General features: G+C 42.3%; 1 pseudogene; it reads left to right on the top strand.

Moving 5' to 3' along the window:
• The first annotated feature begins 2,305 nt into the window (after positions 1-2,305).
• Positions 2,306-9,923, top strand: LOC142181932 (receptor-like protein 9DC3; annotated as a pseudogene).
• Positions 9,924-10,450: the final 527 nt, after the last annotated feature.

Below are 10,450 nucleotides of genomic sequence, written 5' to 3'. Positions count from 1 at the left end.
TAGGGATTCTTACAAATGTGACTTATAGCCTAAACTTCGGGATTTTGAATTTCATATCTGTTGAGGTCTTACAGTTTGTCATGCTTGTTGAGGTCTTACAGTTTGTCATGCCTGTTGAGGTCTTACAGTTTTTGTTGTAATGTAGAATAGATCTGGTTACGCCGAGTCTGCCCGGTCGGGGTCTTATAGTTTTGGGTTTCCCAATGCATGGTGATTAATGACAGTCTCCGAGTCATCGAGTTTGTTTAGGCTCGAAGGCCGCTTTTTGTGAGCTCGGAGTTGCCTTACCGGAACTTTGTAAGCCTGGAGTTCCGACCCTGGGGTCGTGCTGGTGCCAAATTATTGACGCTAAGTCTCCGAGTATTTCGGGATGCATTCGGTGGAGGAGTCCCTGCCGGGAATATACTGAGATTTCCTTGTTTGGCGTATGAGATACTGAAAAGATATTCTTTTATTGCTTGGCGTAAATACATATCGTTTCTTTGTTGTGAGCTCAGCCCGCATGGGCGCGGTTCCTCGGTCTATTTGATCCGGTACATGATTCCCTATTGAAACTCAGTCTGCCGTTCCCCGGTCCTTCCGAGGGGATGATGCCCTTAAAAGGAGATCATCGCTCATTGTTTGATTACAAAAGGAGGCATGCAATCCTGTCGTATCCTCCTCTGGGGGTACGTTGTTCCGCTAATAATGGCGAGACCCTCTTCGGGGCGGAAGCCCGACCGAGGGAAAAAAGCGCGGTGGGTTCTGCTAAGACCTTGGGATCTCTGTGTGGAGTTAGAACTTCCGAATGTCCCAGCGGATTGTTTGCATATAGTTTAGTGAAAAAATAGCAAAGGAATGTAGAAGTTCTTCCTTACCGCGGGATGTGTAGGCGACGCTTCGAGATTTAGTACGTTTATGCTGTTTTGCGGTGTGAGCCCTAAATCAGGCTTGGCCGAAGATGTGGTTTGCTTACCCTTTGATCCTTTCGATGGTGGAGGTATTGATGCCGGCGATGCGTCACATGGTGAGGAATTTCCCCTCGTCGCGTATCGTTCCCCATCGATGAGTTTAATTCCGCTTCTTGCATGGGATGCCATTCTTTTAGCGAAGTGGGGTCGGGGCTATCTCCGGGCAGTGTGCCCGCGGCCATCTAAACAAGACGTCCGTGCCTTGTGCCTTTTTTGACAGTATAGAACTCGACGTTCCAGTTCGAGCTTAGACGGGTTGTATTGAGAGGTGGTCGTGTTTTAGCCCGGTAGTTCGAGCCGCATTATTAACCTCGGCCCGACAATGTTGATGTGTTGATCGAACCACGTAAATTCATGAGCACATGTTTTATTTGAAATGGATCAAATGAGGGAGAGGGTTACCAATGTGTTAGTGTGAGGCCGAGGCGAAGTCTCAGTGCTTTTTTTGCCGGATGTAAGGGCATCCTTTGGATTATATCCCTGGACCCATTTTTCCCCGACAACGAACATTTTTACTTTCCATTTTTATGAGTCCTTGGAGGGTGCTGCCGCTTTTCCACTATCGTGGCAATATGTCGCGGCTCCTTTGCTTCGTCTTTTCGGGTTGCCTTCCTCCCTTTGGGCCGAATTCGAGCCTGATCGCTCGATAGTGATCGGTGGCGATTTTATTGAGTAGCACGACTGTTTTCCTCCTGAGATGGTGGCCATTCTCAACCCCAAGGTCATGCGCTCCATGCGGTTCCCGTGCTACGTTGTGGTTTCCTAGAGGGGGATTCGGTTGAATAGGTCTGAGGCGTTTGGCGTCCTTGGTTTCCCTTGTAGTGATCATGATGTTCAGTATAACAATGCTGAGATCATACTCTAATGGGTGAGGTGCCCCTTCCGGCCATGCCTCACCGAATCTAGCTCTACTGAAGATTCCTCGAGGACGTTGCCCTCGAGCTATTTCCCGCTCGTTGCAAGGTAGATTGCATCTTGGGGAATTCCTCCTATCCGCGGTGCATGGATGGTACCTCCATCTCTTTGGCATTAGTTTCTTTTCCAGGAGCCTACTTGGGTATACCGAGCCCTCGAAGGCTCCCAGATGGTCATCCACGGTCCTAATTCGTGGCTGATGTCGGGTACGGGCATCCGACCATATCTCGGCTGGGTATTTGATCAAGCTTCGTTTGAAATGCCCCGAAGTCATCGGGCATGGTTCGTTTAGGCTTCGGGCGAAGGCCTGTGTTGCCCAGTCATCCGAAACCAGGGGCGATCTCATTCGTTTTATCAGGGAATGAGGCGCGACTTCCCGTGGAGTTTCGTTCTCCCTTTGTTCGGCCTCGGATGTGTCGGGCTCTCCCATTGCTGTTTCAATGGCATCGGCGTGTGCCTCTGTGGAGGAATCTGCTGGTACGGTAAGCGAGTTCGTGAGGTCAGGTTCTAGGCTATGGCGCCACATCATGGTTCCTTTTGAGAGTATTTCCCCGAACTTTTTCAACTAGACGGGCTCGAACTCATCATCTTGAAGGTCGCTGCCTATTCCCGCACACGTGTAAGCGGTGGTGCGCTCATCGGCATCCGAGGTCCTGTCGCACCTAGGGAGTTCCGACGTTCTGGACTTTCGTGAAATGGGTTCTGGGACCGCTTCCTCGGGGGACAACTGTTGCATGAACTTCCACGAACCTGACTCGATCCTCTTGGAGAGATCCCCAAGCATCTTCACTATAGCAGGTTCTATTACCAATCCGTTGTTGCTTGATCTCTCGGGTGTTCGTTCGGCGTGGGGAGCTGTTTCCGGCTCTACTGCACTGGGAGTCTTCGGATGGCTTTGCAACTGAGCGATGGCCAACTGTTGTGCCTGCAACATTTTAAAAATATCATAAAGACTAACTTCCTGTGTTTCCCAAGTAGCGGTTTGTTGGGCTTCTTGTCGGTCGATATGCTGTATGTTCCCATCAGTGTGCGAGGCTTCGTTGACCTGCTGCGCGCCTTGCGAAGCCGCATGCGCTGGAATTGGCCCAGATGCATTATCGGGGTTCTGCGTCGTTGCGCCAACCATTGGAACATCCACACTGTTTTCGCTGTGATTTTCGAGGTAGTCATTCTCAACTCTGTTTACCGAGCCAGACTTTTTGACCTAAAATCAAGAGATCTTTGGACAAGAAAAAGTGTGAAATATAATGTGTGTTTGTGCAATGGAACCAGCAAGAAAATAATCACTATTATTTTTAGACCTACGGTGGGTGCCAAACTGTTTACCGTGAAAATAGTAACAACAATTAAATTTATAAATAGGATTCTAAAAATACGTGATCTATTTTTATGCTAGTTGTTAGAGCAGTTTATGCTAAGAGTGTGGAGTTTAATGATGAAATGCAAGCTAAAACGAGACAGTAATCAAACCGAGGGGCCTGCTGCCCGGATATAAGACTGGTCGATGGGGACCTCGGGGTCGATGTCTGGGTCGATCTCGAGCTATCAGAGATAGCCGGGAATGGGATAACATCTAAATTATGATCAAACAAAGCTCAATATGGCCAATAAAAAGCAATAAAATGAAGAACAAGTAAGAAATCGATAAATATTAAAGTGGCCACGAGCCAGCGAGAACGAGCAAGTTAGAAAGAAAAGAGAGAGATGGAGAGAGATATTATTTCACTTATGGAGAAATAGAGCAACATCAGCATTTTACAAAGTGGCATGGATTCCCCTTATATAGGAGAGGGAATACCATATAGTACAGAGTGCATTGAATGTAAAGATACAGGGATGGGACGGCTAGGCATGGTACTAGTGTTTGCTAATTCTAGCTGCTCGCTTCGGGAATCCCCCGTCCTCGGAACCTTCGTTGGGTCGCGGACAAATTTCCTATCCTCGGAATCTTTGCTGGGTCGCGGACGAACCTCGAGGGAGGGAACTCGATCGTAATCCTGCAGCATCGAGACACTGATATGACTTCCCGTATGTACCTTAATGGCGAGAAATAGATCCCCCCGATTTCATTGCATACACAAGTGTTTTGTGCAACCAAGATCAGAGCTTGGCTTTGCAGCAATTGAGGCTTAAACTGACCATAGATGAATCTTCTTCTGCTGATTATGAATCCAATGGTCAGCTTCCCTACCCAAAGACAATTTCCTGGAATAAAAGCGATGATTGTTGTACCTGGGATGGAGTAACATGTGATAAAATTATATGTCAAATAACTGGGCTTGATCTTAGTTGCAGCCAACTTCATGGGACAATTGATTCCAACAGCGCCCTTTTCCAACTTTCTCATCTACGGAAGCTTAATTTAACATACAATGTTTTCTCCCCTTCCCAAATTTCAGGAAAATTTGGCTGGTTCCCAAATTTGAGACATCTTAATCTCTCGAATTCAGGCTTTTCAGGTAGAATCCCTTTAGAAGTATCATACCTATATAAGTTGATTTCACTTGATCTTTCCGCAGGTCTTGAGGAGTTGAGATTTGTACCTCACACTTTCAAATTACTCCTTCAAAACTTAACCCAACTAAAAGAGCTTCACCTCACCTCTACATACATCTCTTCAGCACTGCCATCAAACTTCTCCTCTTCCTTAGAAGTATTGAATCTTCTCGGCACCGAATTGTCTGGGAAATTCCCAGGTCATATTTTTCATTTACGAAGATTACAAATCCTTAACCTAGGGAGTAATTGGTATCTCAAAGGGCATTTGCCAAAAATGGAATGGAACAGTAGCAGCTCCTTAAGGGAGTTAGACCTTTCTTGGTCAGGTTTTTCTGGGATTATACCAGATTGTATTGGTCATATTAAATCTTTACATGTTTTAGATCTCTCAAGCTGCTACTTCTCTGGAACCATTCCTCAATCTATTGGGAATCTCATATAGCTCAATAATTTGCGCCTCTTCTCGAATAACTTCAATGGTTCACTTCCATCAACAATCTCAAATCTGGTGCAACTGGCTGAATTTGATATTTCATCTAACAACTTTAGTGGTGATATTCCAAATATTTTTAGTAACTTCACCAAGCTCAAATCTTTATCCCTTGTAGATAACTTGTTCACAGGGTTGTTTTCATCCTCAGTTACAAACCTGTAAAAGCTTGAAAGTTTAGACCTCTCTAATTGTTCAATTACTGGTCCTATTCCTCCTATCACCACCGGATTCTCCAATCTCAATTCACTCTTCCTAGAAGATAACTCGCTTAGTGGGGAAATACCATCTTGGATATTTGATCTTCATTCCTTAAAAATCTTAGAAATGGGATCCAATCAACTTACTGGCCAACTTAAGGAATTTAGATACAACTTGCTAGAAGTTCTTGACTTCGGTGAGAATATGCTGCATGGACCTAGCCCAAGATCATTTTCTAAACTTGTAAACTTTACAACAGTAGATCTTTCTACAAATAACTTTTTTGGTGGTCTAGATATTGGTATGTATTCAAACTGCAAACAACTTAGACATCTTGGTCTGTCTTATAACAATCTGTCAGTGTTTTCCAGCCGCAAAGATATGGCCTTGCCCAATTCTATTGGAAGATTATATGCATCTTCCTCCAATATATTGGAATTAAATTTCTTACAAGCTGCAACGAGAATTGGTCTATTAGATCTTTCCAACAACAAGATCTATGGCAAAATTCCTGATTGGGCGTGGTCTGATTGGCAAAGCTCATTGTATTATCTGAAGCTTTCGAGCAATTTTCTAACTGCTATTGTCCCACTTCATGACTTTGAAGGTCTTGTTTATCTTGATCTTGGATCAAACTTGATTCAAGGAGAATTACCCACTTCACCTCCCCGCATGTTCTTCTTCATAGTCTCAAAAAATAACTTCACCGGGAAGTTACCTTCACCGTTATGCAGGATGAGTACCCTTGTGATTCTTGATTTGTCCAGTAATAGCTTGAGTGGAGTAATTCCAAAATGTTTGGTAAACATGAGCTGAAGTGTTATGAACTCAACAAAATGATACCTTGATTAAACTTCCAAATAAATTGTTTACAATAGAAAAGCAAAGGATATAGTCATGAACTAAGGAAATAGCAGTAGAAAGAAAGGAGATGAGAAGACAGAGCCAAAGAGAGAAATAGACGAGGAGGAGAGAGACCATGAGAAGGGAGTTTTCCAGATAATAATTCACCTAACCGTATACTTGCACAAATTGGTAATTATAGTAACTATATTCCTTCTTGTCCAGTAATTCCTTGACATATGTACCTCTAACCTGGGTCCCAGTTGTAGCCCAATAACCTCTTGTTGGGCTGTTCTACATCCCGACTCGTGTGCAACCCACTCCCAGGCCCAAGTACTTCATTTTGGTTTAGCCCATTCATAACAATACTCCTGTCCTCGAAAAGAACCTTGTCCTCAAGGTTTGAGTCTGGAATCGTACTAGTAGCATAGTCGCAACAAATTGTCGCCATACCGAAGTGTTCACAGTGGCCTAGGAAAAATTGTCGCCTTTCCCAGTGTACTTGTTGCAGCAACAACAAGCCCTTCGACAATATCAATTAGGCTCTGTTCAACATCAAAACTCCCTAAAAACAAGTTTTTGCCCAGCTCAATGACAGCAAAGGCATCAACTAGAACTTCAAACATATGTGCTACAAGCTTTCTGTACAATATGATCTCAAGTATAGTAATAGCAAACGATTCAGGTTCTTGATCCTTAAAGCCAATTGGATCATAAAATCTTTCTAGCAGCAATGCAACTATACTTTCTCCCGAGCTATTTCCACCTATGACGGCAACTATCTTTGTGAAGGTCACATTTTGGAATTTAGTGTTCCCATATGCAAGCAAATCAAGCTTCAATGATTTTAAAGCTAGCGGAGTAATCATCGAAGGATGAAAGCGCAAGCTCATATCAACAACGTTCGTCCTTTTCTCCACATAACAAAGTACATCGCTAGGATAAATGAAATTTCCTTATCTATTTACTCGTAGAACCTTATCAAATGCCTAGATGACCCCATACAAAAGTGCAGCAAGATGCCTTACTTGACTCCCCTGTTGGTCTACCATGTAAGAATTTAATTTGATGCATCAATCTGATTCCATCCTTGATAAAGATGTAATTTCCTTCCCACAGTGGTTCAAACACTTCATGTTCAACCAAAAACTCGGAACTATCCAATATAATAGTTATGGGCAATTTTGCATTTGACATATGATATTGGGCCACCAGCTGCCTATTTTGCAATTCAAATGAAAAAAGAAAGTAGGAATAGACAAGGGTTTTAACAAGGAAAAAATCAATAGAAAAACAAGAGTGACTCATAGAGGAAACCATCAAGAAGGTTTTCAAGGCAGTCTTGCTGAAATAGGACAAGAGCTCATTTAGCTTGGGACTAATACGAGATGTCCAAGGAAGTTCCAATATAACATAAACATACATAACTTCATCAGGAAAGATGCATAACTACCCTCTAAGATTTCTGGCCATCCCAAGCATCGCATTCTCTGCAACAAAAAAGCCAATGTGACAAAGTAATAGCACCTCTCATAGCTGTATATGGTCAAAACTTACAGAAAAAAGTGTACCCTTAGCGTCAGCCTCCTTAACACTGCACCAAATAGTAGAGACAGAGTATAGTGCAGCGCAAAGACCGTTGGTTGGGTATTGGTGCACCTCCATAGCACTCAACTGCTGACCCAACTTGTCTATGCCCATCCCAACACTTCTATGGAATATAGCTTGAAATATGCAGGCAGTTACTGTTGCAACAGATTTAATAAAAAATACAAGTGATCCTGTTAATAATGTTCCTCTTATTCTCATTAGTCTGTTCCATAATGTTGACGCCATAAGCATATCAGACGTCAAATTGTCCAACATATCACGACATATATATTTCCTTGTACCTCCGAGGTATGCGGTAAGAAACCTTGAACCGGGATCAAAGGGAATTCCAATCCAAATTGATCAGTTGGAAATCGACGCAAGGATGTAGCACGATAACATTCACTTAAGTAATTAAATATATCCCTGCTTATAGGTTGGTCGTGACTGGAAGCGGTAAGCAAACATTGCAGTGCTAGTTGATCATCAAATATGATAAGGTGACTGTAAGCATACTTAACTGCAGAAACTGGTTGAAACATTTCATCGAACACCTGGGTTTCAGGATTTACTGAATTGCTCCTTATGGAATTTGCAAATTCCATGTCAATTTCCCTATCCGGTATTTCAACGAACACCTTGCACGCACAGCTTCTTGAATTGTCCTCCTCGGATTGTGCACAGTGTTGGAGAGTCCTTTATCCAAATCAGAATCAATCTTTGGTTCTGCAATAACAAGAGGTTCTGAGAATTCCTCTGGTTCGTACTTATCGTGCAAAGACAAAGCCAAGTCCGAGTGCTATGGAGCGTCGGGGATCGTCTTGGAGGAGGCAGGCATCATGTTCTCTATGTTGTCGAGCAGGTTGAGCATACGAGTGTTATTATCCATCATCGCCATCATCAGTCCCTGGATGGCGTCGAGATGATAATTGATAATATTAGAAGAGTAGAGAGCCATGGAGGATTGGAGTCCAAATCAATGAAAGCACCAATGTTATGAACCCAACAAAACGATATCTTGATTAAACTTTCAAATAAACTGATTACAATAGAAATGCAAAGGATATAGTCATGAACTAAGGAACTAGCAGTAGAAAGAAAGGAGATAAGGAGACAGAGCCACAGAGAGAAATAGACGAGGAAGAGAGAGATCATGAGAGGGGTGTTTTCCAGATAACAATTCGCCTAACCGTATACTTGCACGAATTGGTAATTATAGTAACTATATTCCTTCTTGTCCAATAATTTCTTGACACATGTACCTCTAACCTGGGTCCCAGTTGCAGCCCAATAACCTCTTGTTGGGCTGTTTCACATCCTGACTCATGTGCAACCCACTCCCAAGCCCAAATACTTCATTTTGGTTTAGCCCATTCATAACATGAAGTCTCTCAGTGTTGGACCTGCACGATAATCAATTTCATGGGACAATTCCAATAAATTTTGGTAAAGCAAGTACTTTAAGAAGTCGCAATTTGCGGAAAAATAAACTAGAGGGAACATTGCCACGAACCCTGGCCAATTGCAGAACGCTGGAAGTACTTGATCTTGGAGAAATTTTTTTGAATGATACATTTCCCAAATGGCTGGGAACACTTCCTAGGCTACAGGTTCTAAGTTTGAGATCCAATAGGTTACATGGACCCGTAACCACTTCTATAAACCAAGTCTTGTTCTCTAAATTGAAAATCCTTGATCTCTCTTATAATGCCTTCACTGGAAATTTAATAGAAAGGTTTTTCAGGAATTTAAAAGCCATGACGATTGTACATCCAAGGGGAACTCCCTTAACATATATTGGAGAAGATCTATACCATGATTCCCTGACAATGGTAATAAAAGGGCAGCAGCTCCAACTTGTAAGGATTCTTTCTATTTTCACAACCATTGATTTCTCACATAACAAATTTGAAGATGATATACCAAAATCCATTGGCAATCTTAGTTCACTTCGAGGGTTGAATTTATCCCATAACAATCTTATTGGTCCAATTCCGCAGTCCTTTAAACATTTATCTGTTCTTGAGTCGTTAGACCTATCGTCGAACCAGCTCTCGGGGAACATTCCTTAAGAACTTGCAGCTCTAAAATCTCTTGCTATCATGAATCTCTCACTGAACAATCTAGTCGGACGCATACCTAGAGGTCCACAGCTTAATACATTTGAAAATGACTCCTATTCAGGAAATGCTGGATTATGTGGATTTCCTTTGTCAAGAAACTGTAGAGATACTGAGATGCCCCAGCAACCTCCTCCATTTGAGGCCGATGAAGAAGAAGAATATGATCCACGTTTGATGGATTGGAGAGCAGTGGCAATAGGATATGGTTGTGGACGCTACATCCTCCCGTTAGTATCTGTCGAAAGAACTAATGACTCTAACATACATCTCGTTCCGGCATCTTACCAAACAGGCGGTGTTCCAACTATATGATGTCACAGCAATCAAACATGGATTTTAGAAGGAGGGTATTTCGATAGCTGAAGCTAGCAACCCGTTCAAGGTGTTAACTCAATTACAACTTGTTTGGATGGTTGTTACCCGTTGTATCGTATTGTATTGTTATCCCAAAACAATATTTGTTTTGATTGTTTCATTAAAATTGATTGTATTGTATTGTTAAATCCATTGTTCCAGAAAAATAAAAAATTCCCTTTTTTGAAACAACCGATTTGGTGTGGTGAGATTGTTTCATATTTTTCTTTCCAATTATACCCTAACTTATTACACCACAATTATATTTTACCCTTTAGCTTTTTTTGCTATTTTAACTCCAAATATCCAAATCTCCAAGTCTCCAACCTATGACCTACTTTGTTTTTTTCAGAACTTCTGCCGTCAATGTTAAAGGTGTTTTGTCGTCTTCTGTTTTATTTTTTTCTTTTAATTTGCTTTTAACTCAGTTTTAATTAGATGTGCTCCTTTGTTTTGTCTTCTTTTGTCTCGCTCCTTTGTTTGCT

This window comes from Nicotiana tabacum, chromosome 6 (genome assembly GCF_000715075.1).
Source record: "Nicotiana tabacum cultivar K326 chromosome 6, ASM71507v2, whole genome shotgun sequence".
NCBI lineage: Eukaryota > Viridiplantae > Streptophyta > Magnoliopsida > Solanales > Solanaceae > Nicotiana > Nicotiana tabacum.
The sequence above is the reverse complement of the archived record's forward strand: the minus strand, read 5'-3'. Positions and strand labels throughout refer to the sequence as shown.